Consider the following 19,640-nt stretch of genomic DNA (forward strand, 5'->3'; position numbering starts at 1 on the left):
AGTTTCTAGGGGCGGTGTCGGCTGTCGAATCAACGCGTCACCCGTGAGAGCAGTTCGTCGATGATTGCTGAGTCCCTAGGGGCTGTGTCGGCTGTGGAATCCACGCGTCACCCGTGACAGCAGGTCGTCGTTGATTTCTCAGTTTCTAGGGGCTGTGTCGGCTGTGGAGTCCACGCGTCACCCGTGACAGCAGCTCGTCGATGATTTCTCAGTGTCTAGGGGCCCTGTCGGATGTCGATTCCACGCGTCACCCGTGACAGCAGCTCGTCGATGATTTCTCAGTTTCTAGGGGCAGTGTCGGCTGTCGAATCCACGCGTCACCCGTGACAGCAGCTCGTCGATGATTTCTTAGTTTCTAGGGGCGGTGTCGGCTGTCGAATCAACGCGTCACCCTCGAGAGCAGTTCGTCGTTGATTGCTGAGTCCCTAGGGGCTGTGTCGGCTGTCGAATCCACGCGTCACCCATGACAGCAGGTCGTCGTTGATTTCTCAGTTTCTAGGGGCGGTGTCGGCTGCCGAATCAACGCGTCACCCGTGAGAGCAGTTCGTCGATGATTGCTGAGTCCCTAGGGGCTGTGTCGGCTGTTGAGTCCACGCGACACCCGTGACAGCAGCTCGTCGATGATTTCTCAGTGTCTAGGGGCCCTGTCGGATGTCGATTCCACGCGTCACCCGTGATAGCAGCTCGTCGATGATTTCTCAGTGTCTAGGGGCCCTGTCGGATGTCGATTCCACGCGTCACCCGTGACAGCAGCTCGTCGATGATTTCTCAGTTTCTAGGGGCAGTGTCGGCTGTCGAATCCACGCGTCACCCGTGACAGCAGCTCGTTGATGATTTCTTAGTTTCTAGGGGCGGTGTCGGCTGTCGAATCAACGCGTCACCCGTGAGAGCAGTTCGTCGATGATTGCTGAGTCCCTAGGGGCTGTGTCGGCTGTGGAATCCACGCGTCACCCGTGACAGCAGGTCGTCGTTGATTTCTCAGTTTCTAGGGGCTGTGTCGGCTGTGGAGTCCACGCGTCACCCGTGACAGCAGCTCGTCGATGATTTCTCAGTGTCTAGGGGCCCTGTCGGATGTCGATTCCACGCGTCACCCGTGACAGCAGCTCGTCGATGATTTCTCAGTTTCTAGGGGCAGTGTCGGCTGTCGAATCCACGCGTCACCCGTGACAGCAGCTCGTCGATGATTTCTTAGTTTCTAGGGGCGTTGTCGGCTGTCGAATCAACGTGTCACCCTTGAGAGCAGTTCGTCGTTGATTGCTGAGTCTCTAGGGGCAGTGTCGGCTGGCGAATCAACGTGTCACCCTTGAGAGCAGTTCGTCGTTGATTGCTGAGTCCCTAGGGGCAGTGTCGGCTACCGAATCAACGCGTCACCCGTGGGAGCAGTTCGTCAATGATTGCTGAGTCCCTAGGGGCTATGTCGGCTGTCGAATCAACGCGTCACCCGTGAGAGCAGTTCGTCGATGATTGTTGAGTCCCTAGGGGCTGTGTCAGCTGTCGAATCCACGCGTCACCCGTGACAGCAGGTCGTCGTTGATTTCTCAGTTTCTAGGGGCTGTGTCGGCTGTGGAGTCCACGCGTCACCCGTGACAGCAGCTCGTCGATGATTTCTCAGTGTCTAGGGGCCCTGTCGGATGTCGATTCCACGCGTCACCCGTGACAGCAGCTCGTCGATGATTTCTCAGTTTCTAGGGGCAGTGTCGGCTGTCGAATCCACGCGTCACCCATGACAGCAGGTCGTCGTTGATTTCTCAGTTTCTAGGGGCGGTGTCGGCTGCCGAATCAACGCGTCACCCGTGAGAGCAGTTCGTCGATGATTGCTGAGTCCCTAGGGGCTGTGTCGGCTGTGGAATCCACGCGTCACCCGTGACAGCAGGTCGTCGTTGATTTCTTAGTTTCTAGGGGCTGTGTCGGCTGTTGAATCCACGCGTCACCCGTGACAGCAGCTCGTCGATGATTTCTCAGTTTCTAGGGGCCGTGTCGGCTGTCGAATCAACGCGTCACCCTTGAGAGCAGTTCGTCGTTTATTGTTGAGTCTTTAGGGGCTGTGTCGGCTGTCGAATCCACGCGTCACCCATGACAGCAGGTCGTCATTGATTTCTCAGTTTCTAGGGGCGGTGTCGGCTACCGAATCAACGCGTCACCCGTGAGAGCAGTTCGTCGATGATTGCTGAGTCCCTAGGGGCTGTGTCGGCTGTGGAATCCACGCGTCACCCGTGACAGCAGGTCGTCGTTGATTTCTCAGTTTCTAGGGGCTGTCTCGGCTGTGGAGTCCACGCGTCACCCGTGACAGCAGCTCGTCGATGATTTCTCAGTGTCTAGGGGCCCTGTCGGATGTCGATTCCACGCGTCACCCGTGACAGCAGCTCGTCGATGATTTCTCAGTGTCTAGGGGCCTTGTCGGATGTCGATTCCACGCGTCACCCGTGACAGCAGCTCGTCGATGATTTCTCAGTTTCTAGGGGCAGTGTCGGCTGTCGAATCCACGCGTCACCCGTGACAGCAGCTCGTTGATGATTTCTTAGTTTCTAGGGGCGGTGTCGGCTGTCGAATCAACGCGTCACCCGTGAGAGCAGTTCGTCGATGATTGCTGAGTCCCTAGGGGCTGTGTCGGCTGTGGAATCCACGCGTCACCCGTGACAGCAGGTCGTCGTTGATTTCTCAGTTTCTAGGGGCTGTGTCGGCTGTGGAGTCCACGCGTCACCCGTGACAGCAGCTCGTCGATGATTTCTCAGTGTCTAGGGGCCCTGTCGGATGTCGATTCCACGCGTCACCCGTGACAGCAGCTCGTCGATGATTTCTCAGTTTCTATGGGCAGTGTCGGCTGTCGAATCCACGCGTCACCCGTGACAGCAGCTCGTCGATGATTTCTCAGTTTCTAGGGGCAGTGTCGGCTGTCGAATCCACGCGTCACCCTTGAGAGCAGTTCGTCGTTGATTGCTGAGTCCCTAGGGGCTGTGTCGGCTGTCGAATCCACGCGTCACCCATGACAGCAGGTCGTCGTTGATTGCTGAGTCCCTAGGGGCGGTGTCGGCTACCGAATCAACGCGTCACCCGTGGGAGCAGTTCGTCGATGATTGCTGAGTCCCTAGGGGCTATGTCGGCTGTCGAATCAACGCGTCACCCGTCAGAGCAGTTCGTCGATGATTGTTGAGTCCCTAGGGGCTGTGTCCGCTGTCGAATCCACGCGTCACCCGTGACAGCAGGTCGTCGTTGATTTCTCAGTTTCTAGGGGCTGTGTCGGCTGTCGAATCATCGCGTCACCCTTGAGAGCAGTTCGTCGTTGATTGCTGAGTCCCTAGGGGCTGTGTCGGCTGTCGAATCCACGCGTCACCCATGACAGCAGGTCGTCGTTGATTTCTCAGTTTCTAGGGGCGGTGTCGGCTGCCGAATCAACGCGTCACCCGTGAGAGCAGTTCGTCGATGATTGCTGAGTCCCTAGGGGCTGTGTCGGCTGTGGAATCCACGCGTCACCCGTGACAGCAGGTCGTCGTTGATTTCTCAGTTTCTAGGGGCCCTGTCGGATGTCGAATCCACGCGCCACCCGTGACAGCAGCTCGTCGATGATTTCTCAGTTTCTAGGGGCAGTGTCGGCTGGCGAATCAACGTGTCACCCTTGAGAGCAGTTCGTCGTTGATTGCTGAGTCCCTAGGGGCGGTGTCGGCTACCGAATCAACGCGTCACCCGTGGGAGCAGTTCGTCGATGATTGCTGAGTCCCTAGGGGCTATGTCGGCTGCCGAATCAACGCGTCACCCGTGAGAGCAGGTCGTCGATGATTTCTCAGTCCCTAGGGGCCCTGTCGGCTGTCGAATCCACACGTCACCCGTGACAGCAGCTCGTCGATGATTTCCCAGTTTCTAGGGGCGGTGTCGGCTGCCGAATCAACGCGTCACCCGTGAGAGCAGTTCGTCGATGATTGCTGAGTCCCTAGAGACTGTGTCGGCTGTCGAATCCACTCGTCACCCGTGACAGCAGGTCGTCGTTGATTTCTTAGTTTCTAGGGGCTGTGTCGGCTGTGGAGTCCACGCGTCACCCGTGACAGCAGCTCGTCGATGATTTCTCAGTGTCTAGGGCCCTGTCGGATGTCGAATCCACGCGTCACCCGTGACAGCAGCTCGTCGATGATTTCTCAGTTTCTAGGGGCAGTGTCGGCTGTCGAATCCACGCGTCACCCGTGACAGCAGCTCGTCGATGATTTCTTAGTTTCTAGGGGCGGTGTCGGCTGTCGAATCAACGCGTCACCCGTGAGAGCAGTTCGTCGATGATTGCTGAGTCCCTAGGGGCTGTGTCGGCTTTCGAATCCACGCGTCACCCGTGACAGCAGGTCGTCGTTGATTTCCTAGTTTCTAGGGGCGGTGTCTGCTGCCGAATCAACGCGTCACCCGTGAGAGCAGTTCGTCGATGATTGCTGAGTCCCTAGGGGCTGTGTCGGCTGTTGAGTCCACGCGACACCCGTGACAGCATCTCGTCGATGATTTCTTAGTTTCTAGGGGCAGTGTCGGCTGTCGAATCAACGCGTCACCCTTGAGAGCATGTCGTCATTGATTTCTCAGTCCCTAGGGGTTGTGTCGGTTATGGAATCCACGCGCCACCCGTGACAGCAGTACGTCGATGATTGCTAAGTCCCTAGGGGCTATGTCGGATGTGGAATCCACGCGTCACCCGTGACAGTAGGTCGTCGCTGATTTCTGAATTTCTAGGGGCTGTGTCGGTTGTGGAATCCACGCGTCACCCGTGACAGCAGCTCGTCGATGATTTCTCAGTTTCTAGGGGCGGTGTCGGCTGTCGAATCAACGCGTCACCCGTGAGAGCAGGTCGTCGATGATTTCTCAGTTTCTAGGGGAAGTGTCGGCTGTCGAATCAACGCGTCACCCTTGAGAGCAGGTCGTCGTTGATTTCTCAGTTCCTAGGGGTTGTGTCGGTTATGTAATCCAGGCGCCACCCGTGACAGCAGTACGTCAATGATTGCTGAGTCCCTAGGGGTTGTGTCGGTTATGGAATCCAGGCGCCACCCGTGACAGCAGTACGTCGATGATTGCTGAGTCCCTAGGGGCTGTGTCGGATGTCGAATCAACGCGTCACCCGTGAGAGCAGATAGTCGATGATTTCTCAGTCCCTAAGGGCCCTGTCGGCTGTCGAATCCACACGTCACCCGTGATTGCAGCTCGTCGATGATTTCTCACTTTATAGGGGTGGTGTCGGCTGTCGAATCAAGGCGTCACCCGTGAGAGCAGGTCGTCGATGATTTCTCAGTTTCTAGGGGCAGTGTCGGCTGTCGAATCCACGCGTCACCCGTGACAGCAGCTCGTCGATGATTTCTCAGTTTCTAGGGGCGGTGTCGGCTGTCGAATCAACGCGTCACCCGTGAGAGCAGGTCGTCTATGATTGCTGAGTCCCTAGGGGCTGTGTCGGCGGTCGAATCCACGCGTCACCCGTGACAGCAGGTTGTTGTTGATTTCTCAGTTTCTAGGGGCTGTGTCTGCTGTCGAGTCCACGCGTCACCCTGGACAGCAGCTCGTCGATGATTTCTGAGTTTCTAGGGGCAGTGTCGGCTGTCGAATCAACGCGTCACCCGTGAGAGCAGTTCGTCGATGATTGCTGAGTCCCTAGGGGCTGTGTCGGCTGTTGAGTCCACGCGACACCCGTGACAGCAGCTCGTCGATGATTTCTTAGTTTCTAGGGGCAGTGTCGGCTGTCGAATCAACGCGTCACCCTTGAGAGCATGTCGTCATTGATTTCTCAGTCCCTAGGGGTTGTGTCGGATGTGGAATCCACGCGCCACCCGTGACAGCAGTACGTCGATGATTGCTCAATCCCTAGGGGCTGTGTCGGATGTGGAATCCACGCGTCACCCGTGACAGCAGGTCGTCGCTGATTTCTCAGTTTCTAGGGGCTCTGTCGGTTGTGGAATCCACGCGTCACCCGTGAGAGCAGGTCGTCGATGATTGCTGAGTCCCTAGGGGCAGTGTCGGCTGTCGAATCAACGCGTCACCCGTGAGAGCAGGTCGTCGATGATTTCTCAGTTTCTAGGGGATGTGTCGGCTGTCGAATCCACGCGTCACCCGTGACAGCAGCTCGTCGATGATTTCTTAGTTTCTAGGGGCGGTGTCGGCTGTCGAATCAACGCGTCACCCGTGAGAGGAGGTCGTCGATGATTTCTCAGTTTCTAGGGGATGTGTCGGCTGTCGAATCCACGCGTCACCCGTGACAGCAGCTCGTCGATGATTTCTCAGTTTCTAGGGGATGTGTCGGCTGTCGAATCCACGCGTCACCCGTGACAGCAGCTCGTCGATGATTTCTTAGTTTCTAGGGGCGGTGTCGGCTGTCGAATCAACGCGTCACCCGTGAGAGCAGTTCGTCGATGATTGCTGAGTCCCTACGTGCTGTGTCGGCTGTCGAATCCACCCGTCACCCGTGACAGCAGCTCGTCGTTGATTTCTCAGTTTTTAGGCCGGTGTCGGCTGTTGAATCAACGCGTCACCCGTGAGAGCAGGTCGTCGATGATTTCTCAGTCCCTAGGGGCCCTGTCGGCTGTCGAATCCACGCATCACCCGTGACAGCAGCTCGTCGATGATTTCTGAGTTTCTAGGGGCGGTTTAGGCTGTCGAATCAACGCGTCACCCGTGAGAGCAGGTCGTCGATGATTTCTCAGTCCCTAGGGGCCCTGTCGGCTGTCGAATCCACGCGTCACCCGTGACAGCAGCTCGTCGATGATTTCTCAGTCCCTAGGGGCCCTGTCGGCTGTCGAATCAACGAGTCACCCGTGAGAGCAGGTCGTCGATGATTTCTCAGTTTCTAGGGGATGTGTCGGCTGTCGAATCAACGCGTCACCCTTGAGAGCATGTCGTCATTGATTTCTCAGTCCCTAGGGGTGGTGTCGGATGTGGAATCCACGCGCCACCCGTGACAGCAGTACGTCGATGATTGCTCAATCCCTAGGGGCTGTGTCGGATGTGGAATCCACGCGTCACCCGTGACAGCAGGTCGTCGCTGATTTCTCAGTTTCTAGGGGCTCTGTCGGTTGTGGAATCCACGCGTCACCCGTGAGAGCAGTTCGTCGATGATTGCTGAGTCCCTAGGGGCAGTGTCGGCTGTCGAATCAACGCGTCACCCGTGAGAGCAGGTCGTCGATGATTTCTCAGTTTCTAGGGGATGTGTCGGCTGTCGAATCCACGCGTCACCCGTGACAGCAGCTCGTCGATGATTTCTTAGTTTCTAGGGTCGGTGTCGGCTGTCGAATCAACGCGTCACCCGTGAGAGTAGGTCGTCGATGATTTCTCAGTTTCTAGGGGATGTGTCGGCTGTCGAATCCACGCGTCACCCGTGACAGCAGCTCGTCGATGATTTCTCAGTTTCTAGGGGATGTGTCGGCTGTCGAATCCACGCGTCACCCGTGACAGCAGCTCGTCGATGATTTCTTAGTTTCTAGGGGCGGTGTCGGCTGTCGAATCAACGCGTCACCCGTGAGAGCAGTTCGTCGATGATTGCTGAGTCCCTACGTGCTGTGTCGGCTGTCGAATCAACGCGTCACCCGTGAGAGCAGGTCGTCGATGATTTCTCAGTTTCTAGGGGATGTGTCGGCTGTCGAATCCACGCGTCACCCGTGACAGCAGCTCGTCGATGATTTCTTAGTTTCTAGGGGCGGTGTCGGCTGTCGAATCAACGCGTCACCCGTAAGAGCAGGTCGTCGATGATTTCTCAGTTTCTAGGGGATGTGTCGGCTGTCGAATCCACGCGTCACCCGTGACAGCAGCTCGTCGATGATTTCTTAGTTTCTAGGGGCGGTGTCGGCTGTCGAATCAACGCGTCACCCGTAAGAGCAGGTCGTCGATGATTTCTCAGTTTCTAGGGGATGTGTCGGCTGTCGAATCCACGCGTCACCCGTGACAGCAGCTCGTCGATGATTTCTTAGTTTCTAGGGGCGGTGTCGGCTGTCGAATCAACGCGTCACCCGTAAGAGCAGGTCGTCGATGATTTCTCAGTTTCTAGGGGATGTGTCGGCTGTCGAATCCACGCGTCACCCGTGACAGCAGCTCGTCGATGATTTCTCAGTTTCTAGGGGCAATGTCGGCTGTCGAATCAACACGTCACCCGTGAGAGCAGGTCGTCGATGATTTCTCAGTTTCTAGGGGATGTGTCGGCTGTCGAATCCACGCGTCACCCGTGAAAGCAGGTCGTCGATGATTTATTAGTTTCTAGGGGCGGTGTCGGCTGTCGAATCAACGCGTCACCCGTGAGAGAAGTTCGTCGATGATTGCTGAGTCCCTAGGTGCTGTGTCAGCTGTCGAATCCACGCGTCACCCGTGACAGCAGCTCGTCGTTGATTTCTCAGTTTTTAGGCCGGTGTCGGCTGTCGAATCAACGCGTCACCCGTGAGAGCAGGTCGTCGATGATTTCTCAGTCCCTAGGGGCCCTGTCGGCTGTCGAATCCACGCGTCACCCGTGAGAGCTGGTCGTCGATGATTTCTCAGTTTCTAGGGGATGTGTCGGCTGTCGAATCCACGCGTCACCCGTGAGAGCAGGTTGTCGATGATTTCTCAGTCCCTAGGGGCCCTGTCGGCTGTCGAATCAACGCGTCACCCGTGACAGCAGCTCGTTGATGATTTCCAAGTTTCTAGGGGCGGTGTCGACTGCCGAATCAACACGTCACCCGTGAGAGCAGTTCGTCGATGATTGCTGAGTCCCTAGGGGCTGTGTCGGCTATCGAATCCACGCGTCACCCGTGAGAGCAGGTCGTCGATGATTTCTCAGTCCCTAGGGGTCCTGTCGGCTGTCGAATCCACGCGTCACCCGTGAGAGCAGGTCGTCGATGATTTCTCAGTCCCTAGTGGTCCTGTCGGCTGTCGAATCAACGCGTCACCTGTGAGAGCAGGTCGTCGATGATTTCTCAGTTTCTAGGGGATGTGTCGGCTGTCGAATCCACGCGTCACCCGTGACAGCAGCTCGTCGATGATTTCTTAGTTTCTAGGGGCGGTGTCGGCTGTCGAATCAATGCGTCACCCGTGAGAGCAGGTCGTCGATGATTTCTCAATTTCTAGGGGATGTGTCGGCTGTCGAATCCACGCGTCACCCGTGACAGCAGCTCGTCGATGATTTCTCAGTTTCTAGGGGCAGTGTCGGCTGTCGAATCAACGCGTCACCCGTGAGAGCAGGTCGTTGATGATTTCTCAGTTTCTAGGGATGTGTCGGCTCTCGAATCCACGCGTCACCCGTGACAGGAGCTCGTCGATGATTTCTTAGTTTCTAGGGGCGGTGTCGGCTGTCGAATCAACGCGTCACCCGTGAGAGCAGTTCGTCGATGATTGCTGAGTCCCTAGGTGCTGTGTCGGCTGTCGAATCCACGCGTCACCCGTGACAGCAGCTCGTCGTTGATTTCTCAGTTTTTAGGCCGGTGTCGGCTGTCGAATCAACGCGTCACCCGTGAGAGCAGGTCGTCGATGATTTCTCAGTCCCTAGGGGCCCTGTCGGCTGTCGAATCCACGCGTCACCCGTGACAGCAGCTCGTCGATGATTTCTGAGTTTCTAGGGGCGGTTTAGGCTGTCGAATCAACGCGTCAACCGTGAGAGCAGGTTGTCGATGATTTCTCAGTCCCTAGGGGCCCTGTCGGCTGTCGAATCCACGCGTCACCCGTGACAGCAGCTCGTTGATGATTTCCAAGTTTCTAGGGGCGGTGTCGACTGCCGAATCAACACGTCACCCGTGAGAGCAGTTCGTCGATGATTACTGAGTCCCTAGGGGCTGTGTCGGCTGTCGAATCCACGCGTCACCCGTGAGAGTAGGTCGTCGATGATTTCTCAGTCCCTAGGGGCCCTATCGGCTGTCGAATCAACGCGTCACCCGTGAGAGCTGGTCGTCGATGATTTCTCAGTTTCTAGGGGATGTGTCGGCTGTCGAATCCACGCGTCACCCGTGACAGCAGCTCGTCAATGATTTCTTAGTTTCTAGGGGCGGTGTCGGCTGTCGAATTAACGCGTCACCCGTGAAAGCAGTTCGTCGATGATTGCTGAGTCCCTAGGTGCTGTGTCGGCTGTCGAATCCACGCGTCACCCGTGACAGCAACTCGTCGTTGATTTCTCAGTTTTTAGGCCGCTGTCGGCTGTCGAATCAACGCGTCACCCTTGAGAGCATGTCGTCATTGATTTCTCAGTCCCTAGGGGTTGTGTCGGATGTGGAATCCACGCGCCACCCGTGACAGCAGTACGTCGATGATTGCTCAATCCCTAGGGGCTGTGTCGGATGTGGAATCCACGCGTCACCCGTAACAGCAGGTCGTCGCTGATTTCTCAGTTTCTAGGGGCTCTGTCGGTTGTGGAATCCACGCGTCACCCGTGACAGCAGCTCGTCGATTATTTCTCAGTTTCTAGGGGCAGTGTCGGCTGTCGAATCAACGCGTCACCCGTGAGAGCAGGTCGTCGATGATTTCTCAGTTTCTAGGGGATGTGTCGGCTGTCGAATCCACGCGTCACCCGTGACAGCAGCTCGTCGATGATTTCTTGGTTTCTAGGGGCGGTGTCGGCTGTCGAATCAACGCGTCACCCGTGAGAGCAGTTCGTCGATGATTGCTGAGTCCCTAGGTGCTGTGTCGGCTGTCGAATCCACGCGTCACCCGTGACAGCAGCTCGTCGTTGATTTCTCAGTTTTTAGGCCGGTTGATGCAACCATATTATTCAATAGTTTCACCCACATTTAACTAGTGTTTTGCCTATGTTTTATATATAAAATGCCTTGATATTCTTTGTTTTATGTTTTGAAGGCACTTTTGGATGAAAGATGCAAAAAGGAGTAAATTGGAGATAATTGGCAGATTTGACCTTCAGTCGATGTTTTGTGCAGAGCGTGAGCTCTAGAGGTTGAAATGAAGTGATTCCAGTGGAATTAAAAATGTAACATCCATACCTTTCTGGACATCTAAGGCAAGAAAATAAAATAAGGAAGAGCATGGAAATCGCAGCCTTCAAAGTCAAATCTCGCAATCTGCCAGTGTTGACCTTTGGCCATTCCAACTTGAATATCTGGAGCTACAGAAGTCCAATTGATGCAAACTCAATTTTGTTGGATTCATGACTCAAAGTTATATAAACGCTCAAAATTTCAGCCAAAAACGATGTCATATGAGGGAGATATGATTTTTCAAAGATGACATCTGAATTCTGCCAGCAAACAGGTTTCGTGAAGAAACGAGTCCAAATGACATTCCGAAGCATTTAAACCGATATCCAAGTTTTTATTTCAGCAATTTAGCTCCTCTAAATCAAAGCTTGAAGATTTCATGCAAGGCTATTTCTCCTTTTTAGGAAAATAGTTATTGAAGTACTTAAATGTAAACAGTCTACTTAATGGAGGACTATTTTGTAAAATAGAGACCTAGGGTTTCCTATGATATAAAAAGAATGAGAGAAGAGAAGGGGAGCAGCCAGCCAAGGAGAGAAAAATGCCCCCTTCCTCTAAGAAACCCTAAATTATGCATTCTTTCTTCTTTTTGATTAGTTGTTCAACAAACATGCAAGGCTAAACACTTTTTCTTGGTTGCAAGGACACGGAAACCTTCGAATTTCAAGAACTGTGAGATTTATTTTACCTTTTCTTTTCAGTTTATATGATGAATATGTTTGTTCTCCTATGCTTATTTTTCCTATGATTGTTTATTTTAATTGCTAGAGCGGATTCTAAGTTATTATTGTAGACAATTTATTGTTAAGTTTGATATCAAAACCGGAGTTGTGGTATATGAACTTGTGAAGCAACTGAGTTTAATAATTGTGGCGGATCTACATTATTAATCTTAGGGAGAACATTCAATCAAATCAAACATAGACTGCGGACAGTTATGTTTTCTTGATTAATCAACTTATCTAGTTCTTAAGGCTGCCATTGAATTAAATTACTAGTGCGGACACTGTGGTTGTTTGATGGTTAGGGCTAGTTATACGGCGGATCCGTTAACTAACCAATGTTAAGAAGAGATAAATATTCAGAATATAAATTGATGTTTCGTTTCCATGATCAGTTCTGATTTCTGTAGGTGGATGTGTGCTTGTGACCAAGGTTTGTTCTCTTGATAATTTTCTGATTTTATTAAATTTAGTTTGATAGTTTTCTGTTTTCTTTTGCTTTAGCCTAGATAACGTCCAACCCCCCCCCCCCCAAATTGCATATCATCTAGCATAAAAATCTGACTTGAATCTTCCTCGTGGGATCGACCCCTTGCTTGCTCTATACTATCTTGTGTGTTGTGTTTGAAGCTAGGGTAATTAATTTGTGCGACCGCGACATCGCAACAAATTTTGGCGCCGTTGCCGGGGAAGTAATTTTAGTTGATTCTTGTGCTATTATTTTTATTTGCTGTGATTGTTATTTCTTTTTCTGAAAAAAAAAAAACAGAATTTTTGTTTGTTGCGGTACTGTTCATTACGGCAGCGGTACTGTTCAAAACAGATTTTTTTGGTGGAATTAGGTATCGGCCATTTGTTTCCTGAAGGGAAACAACGTTCTAAACAGGACTAGTGGTAAACCACTAGCCCCACCCTATCGAGGCCAAATTCCGCTGTTTTCTAGGGTTTTTAGGCAGTTTTTGTTTTCTACCGTAGGATTTTCGTACAATTTGCATTGTTTTCGATCTCTTGTGTGGTTGGTTTATTTTGAATTTTCTTGATGATTTATGCCAGTAACCCGTTCTACTAATCAAATTCAAGTGCATTTGGATCTCGAAATAGAAAAAACTTTACGCAGGTTACGAAAAGAAGCTCGCCTTAACACCATGGCTGTTGCACAACAACAAACACTCAAGGAGCTTGCTGCTCCTAACGTGGAAAATCAGCCATTGTGCATAAACATCGACAATAATGTAAACTTTGAGCTCAAATCTGGTTTATACATTTGCTACCAACTTTCAATGGTCTTGCAGGAGAAGATCCTCATACTCATCTCAAGGAATTCCATATGGTTTGCGTTGGCATGAAACCGAATGGAGTTGATGAAGAACAGGTTAAGTTGAAAGCTTTCCCTTTCTCTTTAAAAGGGGCAGCAAAGGTATGGCTTTTCTCCATTCTCCCAGGTTCAATTGGAACGTGGAATGGCATGAAGAAGATCTTCCTTGAGAAGTATTTCCCAGCATCTCGAGTTGCCAACATAAGGAAAGAAATATGTGGGATTCGACAATCTCATGGAGAGACACTTTCCGAGTATTGGGAAAGATTTGAGCAACTGTGCATTCAATGCCCTCATCATCAAATACCCGATCAGCTGCTCATTCAATATTTCTATGAAGGATTGATGCCTACTGACCGTAGTATCATTGATGCTGCAAGTGGAGGGGCATTGGTAGATAAGACACCCGAGGCTGCACGCCAATTGATCTCAAACATGGCAGCCAACTCGAAACAGTTTGGCACTCGTGGAGACTTTGCAAATAAACGAGTAAATGAGATAAGTATTTCTAACCTTGAGAATAAAGTTAATGATCTTACTTCTCTTATGCGTTCTTTGGCTTGTGGCAATGTACAGCAGGTGAAAGTTTGTAGCATATGCTCCTTACAAGGACATGCTTCAGATATGTGCCCAACAATGCAAGAAGATTACATTGAACAAGCTAATGCAGTGGATGGAGCATTCAATGGGCAACCTCAGCGTAAGTATGATCCTTTTTCCCACACGTACAATCCTGGATGGAGAGATCATCCCAACCTACGGTATGGGAACCAGCCTCAACAAGGCAATCAAGGCCGACAATTCCATCCCCATGGATTTCAGCCCCAACAGAATTATCAAGCAAGACAACCCCCTTCATTCACAAACTCCAATGTTATGGGGTCGTCATCCAGTGATGATCTTCGTGAGATGATGAAAACTTTGGCTTCTAACACTGTGACCTTGCAACAAAATGTCATGTCTTTTCAACAGGAAACAAGGTCAAGTATTCACAACTTGGAGAAGCAAATGGGGCAAGTAGCTTCAAGTGTGGGGAAATTGGAAGCACAAATGAATGGAAAATTGCCCTCCCAAGCATTGAATCCAAAAGAGAATGTTAGTGCGATCATGCTGCGAAGTGGGAAAGAACTTGAAGAGAAAAGGTCGAAACAAATTGAGATGGAGGAAGAAGAAGAGATAGAAACTGAATTGAGTACAAAAAAGAAACATCCTTCTCCTTCACAAATTGAAACCACGACCAACACTCTAAAGGTAAGTCCTCAATCAATGACTTCCAGTTTTAAAACAATTCCACCCTTTCCTGTGAGTTCTTCTAGGTCAAAGAAAGAGGACAAAGAAAAAGAGATTTTAGAGGTTTTCAAGAAAGTAGAACTCAACATTCCTTTGCTTGATGCTATCAAGCAAATTCCCAAGTATGCAAAATTCTTGAAGGAGTTGTGTACTACTAAGAGAGCTTTCAAACTGAAAGGTCATGAAACGGTAAGTATGGGTGAAGTTGTATCTGCCGTTGTTCAAAAGAATCTGCCTTTGAAACAAAAAGACCCAGGTGCGTTTACTATCCCATGTGTTATTGGTAATGCTAGTTTTAAAAGAGCTTTATGCGATTTAGGTGCATCCATTAGTGTTATGCCCAAACATGTTTATGATTCTCTTAGTCTTGAGCCTTTGAATAAAACTAGCATTGTAATACAACTTGCGGATCGTAGTTTTGTTTACCCACTTGGTGTGATAGAAGATGTCCTAGTTAAGATTGATAGTTTGGTCATTCCATGCGACTTTTATATTCTTGATATGGAACATGATTCTTGTGATTCATCAAACAGCACTCCTATATTGTTTGGGAGACCATTCTTGAAAACTGCCAATACAAGGATAGATTGTGGTAAGGATACTTTGTCTATGGAAGTAGGAGATGAAAAGATTGAATTTAATTTTCATGATGCAATGAAATATCCTTATAGCAATGTTTATTCTATCACATGCTATGACCAAGTTGATAAGTGTGTGCAGCAAGTTTTTGATTTTGATTGTGAGGATGGATTAAGCGTAGCTTTGAGCTATGGCTATGATTTTACCGAGATAGAAGAGATGGAGAGGCACATATGTGTTCCCCAAAACGTGCACGAATCAGCATTGGCTTTGCAATCATTGCAAACTGTTCCCCATGGTAATGTCTTTGTTGATTTAGTACTCTCACATAAAAAGCTTTTGCCATCTATTTTACAGGCACCCGAGTTAGAATTGAAACCTTTGCCCGATAATTTGAAGTATGTATTCATTGGCGACAACAATACACTTCCCGTTATTATAGCATCAGGTTTGACAAATACGCAAGAGGAAAAACTTGTGAAATTGTTATGTGATCACAAGACGGCCATTGGATGGACTTTAGCTGACATCAAGGGCATTAGTCCCTCAATGTGTATGCATCACATACTATTGGAGGACAATGTGAAACCAACAAGGGAAATGCAAAGGAGGTTGAACCCGCCTATGATGGAGGTAGTGAAAGCTGAAATTTTAAATCTGTTAGATGCAGGAGTCATTTATCCCATCACGGACAGTAAATGGGTTGCGCCAATCCATGTGGTGCCTAAAAAGACCGGAATCACGTTGGTGAAAAACAAAAATGATGAGCTCATTCCTACTCGCATCTCGAGTGGATGGAGAATGTGTGTTGATTACAGAAAGCTAAATCTTGCTACACGCAAAGATCATTTTCCATTACCATTCATGGATCAAATGCTTGAACGCCTAGCAGGTAAGTCTTTTTATTGCTTTCTTGATGGATATAGTGGATACAATCAGATTGTTATTAATCCTGAGGATCAAGAAAAGACTACATTTACATGTCCATTTGGTACATATGCATATAGGAGAATGCCCTTTGGTCTCTGTAATGCACCTGCAACTTTTCAAAGATGCATGATGAGTATTTTTTCTGACTATGTTGAAAGAATAATTGAGGTTTTCATGGATGATTTCACGGTGTATGGTGATTCTTTTGATAAATGTCTAGAAAATTTATCTTTGATCTTGAAAAGGTGCATTGAAACTAACCTTGTCTTAAACTATGAGAAGTGTTATTTTATGGTAGAACAAGGAATAGTTCTTGGGCATGTTGTGTCTTCACGTGGATTAGAGGTTGATAAAGCTAAAATAGACGTTATTTCATCATTGCCTTACCCCTCCTACGTGAGGGAAATTCGTTCTTTTCTTGGCCATGCAGGTTTCTATCGACGCTTTATTAAAGATTTCTCAAAGATTACAGCACCCTTGTGCAAACTATTAGCCAAAGAAGTGGATTTTGTGTTTGATCAAGCATGTAAAGATGCCCATGATGAGCTTAAGAGGCGTGTCACATCTGCCCCTATCATCCAACCACCAAATTGGGATGAGCCTTTTGAGATAATGTGTGATGCAAGTGACTATGCGGTAGGGGCTGTCCTTGGGCAAAGAATTGGGAAGAATTTGCATGTTATCGCCTATGCTTCCCGCATGTTGGACGGTGCACAATGCAATTACCATACAACTGAAAAGGAACTTTTTGCAGTGGTGTTTGCTCTTGAAAAATTTAGGTCATATCTACTTGGTACAAAAGTCATTGTTTTTACTGATCATGCAGCTTTAAGGTATCTTTTGAAGAAAAAGGAGTCCAAACCAAGATTGATTAGGTGGATCTTGCTTTTACAAGAATTTGATCTTGAGATCAAAGACAAAAAAGGTGCCGAAAATCATGTGGCTGATCACTTGAGCCGACTAAGGACTGAGGATATACAAACCGAAACAATAAGAGAGACATTCTCCGATGAGCAGTTGTATGTGTTACATTCCTCTACAAGATCATGGTATGCTGATTTGGTGAACTATTTAGTCACCAAAGAATTCCCTCCAGGTTTGTCTACATCCCAAAAAGACAAGTTACGAGCTGATGCTAAATATTATTTTTGGGATACTCCTTATCTGTGGAAATTTTGTGTGGATCAAGTAGTTAGGAGATGTGTACCACAAGATGAATTTCATTCCATTCTTACCTTTTGTCATTCTCATTCTTGTGGTGGGCATTTTGGAGCAAAAAGAACGGCCCACAAGGTACTTGAAAGTGGTTTTTATTGGCCTTCTATTTTTAAGGATGCATATCATTTTTGCAAATCATGTGAAAAATGCCAAAAAACAGGTAATATCACTCACAAGAATCAAATGCCTTTAACAAATATTCTTGTGAGTGAAATTTTTGATGTTTGGGGTATTGATTTTATGGGTCCATTTCCTTCTTCTTTTGGCAATCTTTATATCCTTCTTGCTGTTGATTATGTGTCCAAATGGATTGAGGCGAAAGCCACACGAACTAACGATGCTAAGGTTGTTTTAGATTTTGTCAGGACTCACATAGTTGACAGGTTTGGAATCCCTAAAGCTATCATTAGTGATCGTGGCACTCATTTTTGCAATCGTTCAATGGAAGCATTGTTACGCAAATATCATGTGACTCATCGAACTTCCACAGCATACCATCCTCAAACGAATGGCCAAGCTGAAATTTCAAATCGAGAAATCAAGTCCATTTTGGAGAAGACAGTGCAACCTAACCGGCGAGATTGGAGTCTACGACTTGGTGATGCACTTTGGGCTTATCGGACTGCTTACAAATCACCTATAGGAATGTCACCTTATAGGATGATTTATGGAAAAGCATGTCATCTACCGGTGGAGCTTGAACACAAAGCTTTTTGGGCCATTAAAAAATGTAACATGGATTATGATGCTGCTGGGATTGCAAGAAAGTTGCAATTGCAAGAGTTGGAAGAGATTCGAAATGATGCTTACGAGAATGCAAGGATTTATAAAGAAAAGACTAAGAGTCTCCATGACCGAATGATTACAAGAAAAGAGTTTAATGTTGGAGACAAAGTCCTTCTTTATCATTCGCGTTTGAAACTTTTTCCTGGAAAGTTACGCTCTCGTTGGATTGGACCATTTGTTGTTTCTAATGTTTTTTCTTATGGTGCAGTTGAAATTACAAGTTTAGAAACCAACAAAGTACTCAAGGTCAATGGGCATCGCTTGAAACCTTTCTATGAAGGTTGGACGACAGAACTCACCGCTTCTGCGGAGTTAGCTGAACCAATCTATGAAGAATAAGCATGCAACATGTCGAGCCAATGACATAAAACAAAAGCGCTTACTGGGAGGCAACCCAGCACAAAAAAAAAAAAAAAGATTTGCTTTCTTTTTCCCTTGTCTTTTATTTTTCGCATTTTACTTTATTTTTGTCATTCTCCAATATTCCTTTTCTTTTATTTTAACATTGAGGACAATGTTATGTTTTAAGTGTGGGGGTATTGGGAGAATGTTGGTTTTCTAATTTTGGTTTTCTTTGTTATTTTTCAAAATAAAAAAAAATTATGTTTGATCTTTTGAACTCCCATTGGTTTTTGAGAATATGAGTATTATGTATGAGAATTAGTTGAGATAGATGAAGATATAAATCAAATGAAGGAGTGTGCATGCAAGTTTTAAGGTTTAATTGGTTTAGGGATTGACTTTGAGAATATGCCATGTTGACTTTATAGTGTTATACCAATGCAAGCTTTTGAGCCTTCAACATTATATTCTTTGATTGTGCCTTCTTTCAATGATATGTATCTTTAGAACTTGCTTCATATCTTGTTGAGATTACATTCATATTACATACATACATGAAGATGATAAAGGCATTAGGAATTTTAACCATTTGAGCCAAAAAGCCAACCTAAAGCATATTATCCTTAGTAAACCCCTTTTGAGCTTGTTTATCTTTTCTTTGCTTTATCCATGTATAAGCCTTAACTTTATATGTTTTCCTTTTCCCTTGGCCAAGGATTAGTAGAGCATATACTAGTGATATTTCATGGAATTATGGTTGGAAATTATGTGAAAAGAAAGAAGAAGTGATGTTTGATGAAAAGATGGGCAAAGTTGCCAAAGGTAAAAAAAATAAAAAAAAAAATACAGAAAAAAAAAAAGAAAAAGAAAAAAGTGTTCCTTTATGTTCTTAAGATTTTATATTGAAAAAGCTTGAAATCAAAAGAAGTTAAGCATTGGTGATTAAAGATGGAAAATTTATGTGCTTCGATGGAATATCTTGTTTGAAATATCATTTTTCAGAATGCTCTACTTTCTTTGGTTTGAACCTTTTTCTTTTACTCTCTTTTACCTCACCTTTACCTTAGCCCCATTACAACCAGAAAATAAGACCTTTTGATTCATGCATTGTTTGTAATATGTTATTAATGGAGATGAGATTGAAGAGCAAGCTTATAGTAGAACATATTCATTGATTGAATTTGAGAGATTTAAACACATAAGCCCTAAACACGTGAGTGTTGGAGTGTATATCAATGAGAGGACCTATCACTTTGGCATGGCATAGATTTCATTTAAATCCCGACGATTAATTAAGTTTTGAAGTTTACATGTAAATAAATTCATGAAAATTTATACTCTTTATCCTTCTTAATTGTGTTCTTGTTTATAATGCATATATTCTTGGATATTGATGGGAGATTAGAAGATTAGTCATAGTGATTTCATTTAATTTAACTTCAATTTGGTTTTACCTATCCTTTCTCGAGGACGAGCAAGAGGTAAGTGTGGGGGTATTTGATGCAACCATATTATTCAATAGTTTCACCCACATTTAACTAGTGTTTTGCCTATGTTTTATATATAAAA

The 19,640-nt window shown here is 47.6% G+C and overlaps 1 pseudogene; it reads left to right on the forward strand.

The window, feature by feature from the left end:
- Positions 1-5,530, forward strand: part of LOC133691745 (uncharacterized) — a 41,280-nt pseudogene extending 35,750 nt beyond the window's left edge.
- Positions 5,531-19,640: the final 14,110 nt, after the last annotated feature.

Source organism: Populus nigra, chromosome 4 (genome assembly GCF_951802175.1).
Source record: "Populus nigra chromosome 4, ddPopNigr1.1, whole genome shotgun sequence".
Lineage (NCBI taxonomy): Eukaryota > Viridiplantae > Streptophyta > Magnoliopsida > Malpighiales > Salicaceae > Populus > Populus nigra.